Below are 12,806 nucleotides of genomic sequence, written 5' to 3'. Positions count from 1 at the left end.
GTAATATGCTAACACATTTATTTGTAATTATATTAAATTACATTCAGACTTAAATTAAATTTAACAGTTAATTAAAATGACTTTATTTAATTCGAATATAAAATCTATTTCCTGCAAGCGTGAAGTTTCCGTTCAGTCGGGTATATAATGTTAACCCACTGGGTCGGTCTAGTGGTGAACGGTCTTCCCAAGTCAGCTGATTTGGAAGTCGAGAGTTCCAGCGTTCTAGTAAGGTCAGTTATTTTTACACGGATTTGAATACTAGAACGTGGATACCGGTGTTCTTTGGTAGTTGGGTTTCAACTAACCACAAATCTCAGGAACGGTCGAACTGAGACTGTACAAGACTACACTTTATTTACACTCATACATATCATCCTCATTCATCCTCTGAAGTATTATCTCAAAGAAAAAAGAAAGGGTATATAATGTTAATGTGTGTATAGGTATTCGAGGTCAAGGGAAGTTTTCACTCGGGAAAACTATACAACATTGTTACATCATCGACAAAAAATTATAGAACTTTGTGCAAGGTACAAATTTATGATCATTAGAACATTAATTAAATTACTTCCGAGTACACAGGGCTCGGTGTCAAACGATACACAAGTTTACATATAATTTTCTTCTCATAGTGGATATAATGTTATCGCAGATCCCATTTTTTAGCTATTAAGTCGAACACGAAAATTCAAAGAAAGCAACGACCTAAAGAAAAAAGGGAAAATAATAAACACAACTAAATCACATTTTCTTTGAAAAAATATGATTTGGCCGGCGAAAACACTTCTGACAACTCTCGGCCTAGCATTTGGACGACAGGGTTTTCGTTATCGTTATCAACCGATAAGGATATATTAAAAACGAATAAATCAGCCGATCAATAAAGAAAAATAACTGCGTCACAAAATTTGCAAATGTTATCTAAAATCGAACAACAATGCGAGTACTGTAAAAATTAACGAGGGATCGTTAAAGCGACGGACTCTGAACTTTTTTTTCGAATAAAAATATCTACAATTTTGTCGGTCAGGAAGGGCGATGTTCAACGTTCAGTCGGAAGCAACTGCACGCTAGATAAAGCAGGTTATGTTCTCTTTAACACAAAAGACGATACGTTAAAGCAATACAGAAATAACTCACATCATTAATTTATTACTAATCTTAGATGATAAATCAACAATTTACCTTACGATCAAATTTGTTAATACCAAACATATTACATCGATATACGTTTTCATCAACGTAATATTCTCTCCTGTCACGGGATGTATTATGTTCAATAATACGTCCTATATTTACGGTAGCACATTAGCTGCAGATACCGTGAAAATAATACAAGGTTCAATCGAACAGGTGAAACCGTTCATGATTCATTTCCCGTTCATTTCGGGAACCGAACATCGTCATAAATTCATGGCGACAGAAAGCTTGATTCTTCATCGGCTCTGCTTAAAATTACAAATATACAATACTTCAGACATATTACAGATACACGAAACCGAGTTAAATAAACAGTAATAACAAAGCGTTCCAAACAGTTAATGAATGTCTGTTAATGAAATTTTATTTCATTAATAACTTCTGATATTTTTTTATATTTTTTCTTTTATTATTATTTATCGTAAAAATTTCTTTACAATTAATTGGCAATAACAATTAATAAGAGGCAAATAATTATTAATAAAATCAATGGATTGAAATTTAAAAAAAAGAAAAGGAAATGAAGTCTGATTCGAATCGATGTGCCTTACCCTTGTAAGATCCAAATATTTCATTAATTAAATTTTTAATTGGCTATAACTCTGGAACCAATCACTTGTATATCATTTATGATATACAACGATATATCGTTGAAAATCTCTCTATGAGGGCTTATTACTGCATTTAAGAGAAATTCCAAAATCCAAATTGTTTTGGATTTTGAGTTTTTTGGACACTCTTAGTTCAGTCGATTGCAATCAAAAGGAAAGGTGCACAACTAGATATTACAACAGTCCTCAATCCAAAATTTCAACATCTTACGGCTAATCTTTTTTGAGTTACGTTTTTTTGAGATACGTACGTACGTACGGACGTCATCCCGAAACTAGTCAAAATGGATTCAGGGATGGTCAAAATGGATATTTCCGTTGAAATCTGAAAACCGAAATGTTTCGCGATCACAATACTTCCTTTACTTCGTTCAAGGAAGTAAAAATTGACAATATGCGAATAGTTCGCATGGTAGCCCCTCGTTTAAACTTGCGACAAATGCCGCATAACAGATGCAATCCACGTGGGTGTGGTGCACCGTTAGTAGCAAATTGCAGCGAGCACAAACGGATGCATCTGTAGAGTCATCAGGTATCTATGAGTGAGTCTACTGTGACCTATTTGTAAACGGAAAATAATAACCTCCTATCAACGGTTATTTCTGCATGAGAAGCTTCACGGTTACACAGTGTTCTTAATTGGATTAAGTTTATTGTTAATAAACAGATGGTCGCGACGGATTGATCTGACTCTTGTCAGCGTTGACCATGCGCGTAGAGTCGGCTTTTGGGAGGTCTCCGATAAGTTCTCTCTGAGCGATCACCACATAATCCTTTTCGAGGTGCACGCCGCTGTCCTGACGAGGAATGGTGACGACCGGGGTGGTAGTGTCTACAGAAGGCTGCGTCAGATTTCGGGATCTAATCGCTTCTAGGCTACGTCAGGAGAATTAGATGAGTCCGGACATCCTTGAGGCGGTCACGGAGATCTGTGAGACTACGGGAGTCAAGAGGATCTACTGGTGGTCGGCTGAGATGGACGAGTTAAGGAGGGCTTGCTGGACAGTACAGAAGCGGTTTCAGAGGTTAAACCGAGGGAGTGATCTCGCTAGGAACGAAGAGACAAGAGCCTGTTTCGTTGAGGTCAGAAAAGAGTACAAGCTGACTATCTCCGGATCCAAAAAGAATTTTTGGAGGCAGCTCTGTGAAGAAATCGATGGTGAAATCTGGGGACGGATATACCAGATCGTCACCAAGAAATTCGGGCGAAGGCTGCCTGCCGGTACTTATGGATGGTCAGCTGCAACGTTGTGTGGCTGCGCTCTTCCCACAGATGGTGTCATCAGAATAGAGGAATATTGTTGCCGAAAATGTTCCTCGGTTTATCTTGAAAAGCTGATTGCCGCCAGCCGGTGGATGAAGTACTGGGCCTGATGGTCTTCCGGTTGAAGTGGTCAGGTTTGTGGTTGACGCGGCATCATATAAGATGTTGGAAGCATTCAACCACGTCCTGGTAAACAAGCGGACACCAGACCACTGAAAGGAGTCTAGGCTGGTGTTGATCAGCAAGAAGGGATGTCCTATTGATGACCCTTTAGCCTATACGCCACTCTACTTTATCAACAACTTTATACAGTTATTTGAAAAGATGTTGGTTGTTCAACTTAGTGAATAACATCAAAAGATGCGGTGAGTTAAGCCCAAACATATTCGGATTTCAGGCGGCTTCTTGACGGTCGACACGGCTAACTGCGTTATAAGCGTGGTGGCCCGGGCGAGGTAAGGTCGAGACACAGGAGAAACATTCCGGCACTCATCTTCTTTGACGTTAGGAATGCTTTCAACAGCCTACTATGGTCGTCGATCTTCGAGTTGCTTGCAGGTAAGGTGATTGAAGCCTACCTGAGGAGTGATAGACAGGGGCAACGAGACCATCGAGCTAGTCAGTGGCTGGCTACTCGATAAAAAGCTGGAACTGGTCCCGGGGAAGACCAAAGTGCTGGAAATGGTCGGCAAACGGAGACTGGAGCTTATCGTTTTTCGGGTGCAGGGTGTGTCTGTGTTTCCCGTTACTCCGGTAAAGTACCTCGGGGTTTGGCTAGACGAGAGGCATTCCTTTCGGAGATATATTGCCAAAGCCGCGATGAGGACAGAGAAGACTGTGACCGCGCTGAGCAGGCTCCCAATTAGCAATGTTCGCGGTCCTAGGTTGTCTAAACGACGTATTCATTTGACCGAACTCGATAATGCTGTATGGGGTTCCTTGATTGAATAAGGGCCTTGAATACTGAAGTTCAGAGAAAGATTTTTTCCGAGAACCTGAATCTACCCTGGGTACAGGACGGTATCGTCGAAGGCGGCGTTCATTATTGCCGGTTCGCCGCCGATTTACCTGCTGGCCAGATTCAGGGATGTCTGCTACCGTAGGAGGTATAGGACCTTGTCCTATGATATTCTTCTGAACCAGTGGCAAACCAGGTTCACATATCGACATGGGTGTTTGTTGATGCCCGTGGGACTCCACTGAGTCCCTGTTGCCTCTTTCAGTCCGACAATCATGCTTCTCGCGTCATGGCGATGTGCATTATCGCGGGGAAGAGACAAGAGTGGAATGGAGGAGCAGCTTATGGTGGTGAGGGTGCGTTCGTCCGTGACCGGTAGTGGATGGGGGTAGCTTAGTTCCGTTGATTCCCCTGGGACTCCCCTACGTTGCCATCTCCTTCTGACTATTGTTCCTGCAATTCGCACCGAAGATTGGGTTATGCTTTTCGGCGGGTCCGTCTTCGTGTGTGACCGAGGGGGTTTTAGTCGGTGAAAGCCCGACACTGCCATTCTGTGAGGACAGACGGCGAGTGATATTGCTTTTCCTTCTATCAACAAAAACAAGTAGAAGCCTCAGGCGATTTAGAACACTTCACGTTTGATGACCCTAGTCATCATAAGGCGCAAAATGAAGCATATTGACAGAAGTTTGCGTAATGATCAAATCTACAACACTTAAAACATCTCAGAACATCAATGTAATCCCTGAATATACAAGAAGAGAAATCCACAAACAACCTACCCTAAGCAAAAAAATTGTTAAACAAAGTAGGCCCAATTTCGAATACAACGTGATACCTTTGGGCATCACATCTTCCAGTTTTGAACAAAAACCTGCGCTCAGACTAGAATTTTATATCATCCAATTCTGTGTTTTACTCTCGTAAAGAGACAAAACCACCTCCTCCTTGGACAGGCGACGATCTATATAAAAAAAAATCACGATAAGATCCTCAACTGTGATTTATTTTTCTTCTATAGTTTAACGATCACATGTAACGGCACCCTATCTGCATTCTTTCAAGTCAACAAGTGTATAGACATATAGGTAAATACTCTGAGATAAATAACAAGAGAAATCAAAGACGAAAATGAATTTTATTTTTTCATGTCATGAAAGTAGGTGGGGAAATTCTAAAATATATTTAGTATTTATCTCGAACCATAAAAAAGAAATAGCAGTAAAATCATTGATAATAATTACAGAGTAATTTGTTTAGAATCATGGCTTGAAAACCTTCTTGTCAACATTTTGAAGGATGGTTAAAAAACTACAGAAAGATAAATACTACAATTATCAAAAATATAACTGTAATTTATTTCTGGACCTAAAAGCTGTCTTTAATAGTAAATAAAATTTTAAAATTATTGCAGAGTAAAGGGCGGTATAAGCAAAAAAACAATGGGATTCATAAAAACGTTTTACGAGAACTACTTTTAATATATTGAAATAGAACAATTATACTTACTAGAATTATACTTAAATAGAACACTGAAACTTCAGGCCACAATGACTTGACCAATGGTTCATGATAAATTTTTTCAGTTGGAATGAATAGTATTTTCAGAGATGTATTCCGAATAAGTGGAAAAAGGTACTGTAACCAGCAAGATGTGTAGAATTTATTGTTTTAGCACTCCACATGTAGAACTTCAAATGTATAACATTTTCTTATTTCTTAGTATAAGAATTGAATTGTGCTTCACTTATATTAATTATTATACATTACATTCTTTTTATCATACTTATTAACATAAATCATAAATATTGAATACACGAGGGCTGTCCAGAAAGTAACTTACGCTTTGAAATAAAAAAAATAATCAAATAAAAAAAAAGAAATATTTTTATATATAATTGAAAGGGACAATCTTAAACTATTTTTCTACATAGTCGGCATTTAAACTGAGGCACTTATCATAACAATGCACAAGATTTTCAATTTCTTCTCTGTAGAAATCTACCGTCTTAGATTTTTGCACCCATCTTGCACAAAACTTGTGATAACCAAGCTTCCCAGATACAATTCCATGCAGTAAACTTCGAGAAATTCGGAGAAAATGAAGCGAAAGTTCCGTAATCGTAATGCGGCAATTTTCACGAATTTTATCGTTGATTTTCGCCGTCAGTTCATCAGTCACAAGGCTAGGCCGACCACTGCGGTCCTCATCATGAACATTGGTGCGGCCATTTTTAAACTGAATGCACCACTGCCTTGCTCCACCTTCACTCATTATTTTATCTCCGAACACCTAACAAAGTTGCCGATGAATTTCAATTGGTTTGGGGTTTTTTGCCAGTAACAACCTAATCACTGAACGCACATCACAACTCGCGGGATTTTTTATTGAAGCGCACATTTCAATAATTGACAACGAACAAAGTAGAAAAATCACAGTCCATACGCTACGACAGCTTGATGCATACTAGTGTAGAAACTTTTGACACCAAGATGGCGGCTTTTTTTCCTGTTAGCTCCGGTAATTACCTTTCAGATGATACTTCAGAGGATGAATGAAGATGATATGTATGAGTGTAAATGAAGTGTAGTCTTGTACAGTCTCAGTTCGACCATTATTAAGATGTGTGGTTAATTGAAACCCAACCTCCAAAGAACACGGTATCCACGATCTAGTATTCAAATCCGTGTAAAAATAAGCCTTTCGTAGGACCTGAACGCTGGAACTCTCGGTTTGGGAAGACGCATTCACCACTAGACCAAGCCGGTGGGTTAAATGGCGGCTCTATCCCCACCACCCATCTCCACGATAAGTATAAATGGTTACTTTCTGAACCGCCCTCGTATTATATACAGGCCTACATAATAATGTAACAAGATCATAATATAATGATTCTGTTATAAATAGCAAAATCATTATTAATTTTATTAAAAAAAAAAAAAAAGATTAAGCAATCCTAAAAATAATAAAATAATGCCTTATTCGCCAGAAAATAAAATTGTGTAGGTCTATTGAATTACTAATTCAGAATCAAATTACAGGTGACGTCTGTACGTACGTATTTATCTCGCATAACTAAAACAATTAGCCGTAGAATGTTGAAATTTTGGATTTTGGACAGTTGCAACATAGTTGTACCCAACTAGTAACCTAGTCGTGCACCTCCCCCTTTTGAATGCAATCGACTGGACCGAAATGTACAAAAAAAACCCAAAATAAAAATAAAAAAAATTTGACTTTTTCTTAACTGCAGTAACAGGCCCTCACTGGGGGCTTTAAAACGATATATGATTACTTATTTTCATTGGTTCCAAAGTTATAACCAATTAAAATTTTAGTTAAAATATTTGTATCTTACAAGGGACGGCACATCAGTTCAATCCAACTTAATCTCATTTTTTCTTTTAACTTTTTTTTTTAATTTAAATAATTATTAACCCCCGATTGTAAAAAAAAATACAATAAATAATAATTCAATAATAATAATAATAATAATAATAAAAGAAATATATCATAAGTTATTTTTAACTTAAAAATAACATAAATTAAGTTATTTACTTAATAACTTACTTTCATAAGTTATTAATGAAATAAAATTTATGTACTTTTCATTTAAAAAAAAAAAATGTGTACACATAATTTAATAGGCATACAAGTAAGTTATGTGGTGTATCTACATCATATTCTTTAATTGTGTTACACAAACTCGAAGATTGTCAAAAAATGTAAATTAAAGTACACCTATTTTGTTCTTATAGGTAAATGAAAGATCATACAATACTCAAAGAGTGAATAAGATGATAAAAACAGCTACCTATTTTTACAAGCAACAAACTTCACACCACCTGGGTATAAGAAAACCATAAAAGTAAATATAAACTGCAAAAGGGACAAAAAGATTACAAGGGGAAATTTTTGAATAGGTCATTAGCATTAATTACAGGAAGTAGGTACAACCAGTAACATTAAAATTGACAGATGAGCCAAAGAATTCAGAAGCCAGTGGTTGTGCATCACCAAAAGATACTTTTTTTTTGTCTTCAGTCATTTGACTGGTTTGATACAGCTCTCCAAGATTCCTTATCTAGTGCTAGTCGTTTCATTTCAGTATACCCTCTACATCCTACATCCCTAACAATTTGTTTTACATATTCCAAACGTGGCCTGCCTACACAATTTTTCCCTTCTACCTGTCCTTCCAATATTAAAGCGACTATTCCAGGATGACTTAGTATGTGGCCTATAAGTCTGTCTCTTCTTTTAACTATATTTTTCCAAATGCTTCTTTCTTCATCTATTTGCCGCAATACCTCTTCATTTGTCACTTCCACCCATCTGATTTTTAACATTCTCCTATAGCACCACATTTCAAAAGCTTCTAATCTTTTCTTCTCAGATACTCCGATTGTCCAAGTTTCACTTCCATATAAAGCGACACTCCAAACATATACTTTCAAAAATCTTTTCCTGACATTTAAATTAATTTTTGATGTAAACAAATTATATTTCTTACTGAAGGCTTGTTTCGCTTGTGCTATTCGGCATTCTATATCGCTCCTGCTTCGTCCATCTTTAGTAATTCTACTTCCCAAATAACAAAATTCTTCTACCTCCATAATCTTATCTCCTCCTATTTTCACATTCAGTGGTCCATCTTTGTTATTTCTACTACATTTCATTACTTTTGTTTTGTTCTTGTTTATTTTCATGCGATAGTTCTTGCATAGGACTTCATCTATGCCGTTCAATGTTTCTTCTAAATCCTTTTTACTCTCAGCTAGAATTACTATATCATCAGCAAATAGTAGCATCTTTATCTTTTCACCTTGTACTGTTACTCCGAATCTAAATAGTTCTTTAACATCATTAACTGCTAGTTCCATGTAAAGATTAAAAAGTAACGGAGATAGGGAAAATCCTTGTCGGACTCCCTTTCTTATTACGGCTTCTTTCTTATGTTCTTCAATTGTTACTGTTTGGTTCCTGTACATGTTAGAAATTGTTCTTCTATCTCTGTATTTGAACCCTAATTTTTTTTAAATGTTGAACATTTTATTCCAGTCTACGTTATCGAATGCCTTTTCTAGGTCTATAAACGCAAAGTATGTTGGTTTGTTTTTCTTTAATCTTCCTTCTACTATTAATCTAAGGCCTAAAATTGCTTCCCTTGTCCCTATACTTTTCCTGAAACCAAATTGGTCTTCTCCTAACACTTCCTCCACTCTCCTCTCAATTCTTCTGTATAGAATTCTAGTTAAGATTTTTGATCCATAACTAGTTAAACTAATTGTTCTGTATTCTTCACATTTATCTGCCCCTGCTTTCTTTGGTATCATTACTATAACACTTTTTTTTTTTAAGCCTGACGGAAATTCCCCTTTTTCATAAATATTACACACCAGTTTGTATAATCTATCAATCGCTTCCTCACCTGCACTGCGCAGTAATTCTACAGGTATTCCGTCTATTCTAGGAGCCTTTCTGCCATTTAAATCTTTTAATGCTCTCTTAAATTCAGATCTCAGTATTGTGTCTCCCATTTCATCCTCCTCACATTCCTCTATAACACCATTTTCTAATTCATTTCCTCCGTATAACTTTTCAATATATTCCACCCATCTATCGACTTTACCTTTCGTATTATATATTGGTGTACCATCTTTGTTTAACACATTATTAAATTTTAATTTATGTACCTTAATTTTAATTTTCCTTAACTTTCCTGTATGCTACGCCTAATTTACCAATGTTCATTTCTCTTTCCACTTCTGAACACTTTTCTTTAATCCACTCTTCTTTCGCCAGTTTCTGTTTGTTGTTCATCACTAGCATTCTTATATTTTCTACGTTCATCCATCAGCTGCAATATATCATCTGAAACCCAAGGTTTTCTACTAGTTCTCTTTATTCCGCCTAAGTTTGCTTCTGCTGATTTAAGAATTTCCTTTTTAACATTCTCCCATTCTTCTTTTACATTTTCTACCTTATCTTTTTTACTCAGACCTCTTGCGATGTCCTCCTCAAAAATCTTCTTTACCTCCTCTTCCTCAAGCTTCTCTAAATTCCACCGATTCATCTGACACCTTTTCTTCAGGTTTTTAAACCCCAATCTACATTTCATTATCACCAAATTATGGTCGCTATCAATGTCTGTTCCAGGGTAAGTTTTGCAGTCAACGAGTTGATTTCTAAATCTCTTAACCATGATATAATCTATCTGATACCTTGCAGTATCGCCTGGCTTTTTCCAAGTGTATATTCTTCTATTATGATTTTTAAATTGGATGTTGGCAATTACTAAATTATACTTTGTGCAAAACTCTATAAGTCTGTCCCCTCTTTCATTCCTTTTGCCCAGCCCGTATTCACCCACTATATTTCCTTCCTTGCCTTTTCCAATGCTCTTATTCCAATCTCTATTAAATTATTAAATTTAACTCCAACTATTATTAAATTTTCATCTCCTTTTACATGTTTAATTGCTTCATCAATCTCTTCATATACACACTCTACCTCATCATCATCATGGGCGCTTGTAGGCATATAGACGTTAACAATCGTTGTCGGTTTAGGTTTTGAGTTTATCCTTATTACAATGATTCTATCGCTATGCGTTTTGAAATACACTACTTTCTTCCCTATCTTCTTGTTCATTATGTAACCTACTCCTGCCTGCCCATTATTTGACGCTGAGTTAATTACTCTAAAGTCACCTGACCAGAAGTCGCCTTCCTCTTCCCACCGAACCTCACTAATTCCTACTATATCCACGTTTACCCTATCCATTTCCCTTTTTAAATTTTCCAACGTTTTTTAAGCTTCTAACATTCCACGCTCCGACTCGTAGAATGTTATTTTTTACTTTTCTGGTGACCCCTTCCTTAGTAGTCCCCACCCGGAGATCCGAACGGGGGACTATTTTACCTCCGGAATATTTTACCAAGGAAGGCGCCTCCATTATTGCTTTTGAAAATGCAGAGCCACATTTTCTTGGAAAAAAAAACAGCTGTAGTTTTCCATTGCTTTCAGCTGCGCAGTACTCAGAGGACTGAGTGATGTTGATATGGCCTTTTAAGTCATTGTGACTCACGCCCCTAACAACTACTGAAAGAGCTGCTGCCCTCTTTCAGGAATCATTCCTTAGTCTGGCTCTCAACAGATACCTCTCCGATATGGTTGCACCTTCGGTCCAGCTACTCTGTATCCCTGAGCAGTCAAGCCCCCTCACCAACGGCAAGGTCTCATGATTCATAGAGGAGGCAAATGGTACATCAGTGGATAAAAACTCGTAGGTGTAACACAAACAACTCGGGTATACAAATTTCTCCATAGTAAAAATAAAGCCACAGTAAAATAAAACAATTTTAAGTTGCAAAATATGGGCATAAAGATGGTACCTTTATAATTTTTAACAATACAGGCAAGTAAAGGTAAATATTTTAGATCACAGCACCTTTATGTTTTTATAAACTTTATTCATAAAGACTTTTATTAGGTATAAAATTTTATTCATGATATGATCATCTGATGATGCATTCTATCAAAATGTAGTAATCTTACGTACATATTATACAAATCAAATTATAAAAATTATTTCAAACTTTCACAACTATAATAAATAAAACTACTCAGGTTTGGTTTCTAATATATTTTGTTTAAAAAACCTATTTTTTTTATTATTGTAGAAATAACAACGGACTAACATTTAATGAAATTTAATAACAAATTTATCTATGACATATGTAAATATAGTAAAAACTATGAAAAAAATTACAGTAAATTTATTGCATTAATAAAAAATCTCTGATCACTTAGTCATTACTGAATATAACAGAAACAGTGGCGATCAACGATACATTCCCAGAATCTTTTCTGACAATTTTCAATTCTGCCAACCAGCAAAATGAAATATATCAATTGTTATTCACATTCTGGAAAAATTAATGTCTACTTACCTAGGGCTACCAAAGTAATAGTATCATAGATTATTTTTGTTTTGTTTTTTATCAACAACCTTAAAGTATGATATTTTTAAACGTAAATCTTAATTTTAAAATACACATTATTAAATGAAAATACCTTAGATTAAAAACAATAATCAGGTAACAATATTTTTGATTTACCACCACTGGGAGATAATTTGATAATTATCAAAACAAAAAATGTTATTCAAATGGGAGAAATTTCATTTCATTTTATAATATTAACTGGGAACAAAAGAAAACCACAGCTGCAAAATTAAAGTTAATTAGAATAGTATATTAGTAACCAACACCTAAAACTAAATTTGGAATGGCTTACCAGAGTAAAGCTATTGCTTTAAATTAACTTTTTATTTAAACAGGAAAAATATGAAGTACAGTCAAAGTTTCATATTACAGGGCACCGGTGAAACTATAAAATGTTTTCATATTTTGGCAAATACATGTGTCCTGCAAATATCATCTCTGGAGGACCCAGGGCAAACATAATACATTTAATATCACCAATAATCAAGATAAGTGCCAATCCTGCAACTGAAACAATAACTGCTATAAGTTAGTAATGCTCAATTTAAAATTCTTAATGTTCAATGGAGACAATAATAATTTATTTATTTTCTCCCCATACACTCCACCACATAAGTTAGTACTATATGCAATAACATGGGGTCATGATAGCTGCTTTGTTTAACCACTTCAAGCCTATACCATACTAAGTTTATTACTAACAGTAAAATGATTTGTTATAAAAACTGTTACTCAAACTAGCATAAAATTATTACCAAAA

The 12,806-nt window shown here is 35.8% G+C and overlaps 1 protein-coding gene across 5 annotated transcripts in view; it reads right to left on the bottom strand.

The window, feature by feature from the left end:
- The window catches only part of Hydr1 (abhydrolase domain containing Hydr1), a 106,940-nt gene that overhangs the window by 92,958 nt on the left and 1,176 nt on the right, over positions 1–12,806 (bottom strand). The window contains exon 2 of one of the 5 annotated variants that reach the window (XM_075377427.1): positions 12,339–12,553. The exons of the other annotated variants lie outside the window; for them this stretch is intronic. The gene's annotated coding sequence lies outside the window, so the exon portion shown is untranslated. The remainder of the gene's footprint in view (positions 1–12,338; positions 12,554–12,806) is intronic. 5 annotated transcript variants of the gene reach the window in all.

The sequence above is a fragment of the Lycorma delicatula genome, chromosome 1 (genome assembly GCF_047948215.1).
Source record: "Lycorma delicatula isolate Av1 chromosome 1, ASM4794821v1, whole genome shotgun sequence".
NCBI lineage: Eukaryota > Metazoa > Arthropoda > Insecta > Hemiptera > Fulgoridae > Lycorma > Lycorma delicatula.
The sequence above is the reverse complement of the archived record's forward strand: the minus strand, read 5'-3'. Positions and strand labels throughout refer to the sequence as shown.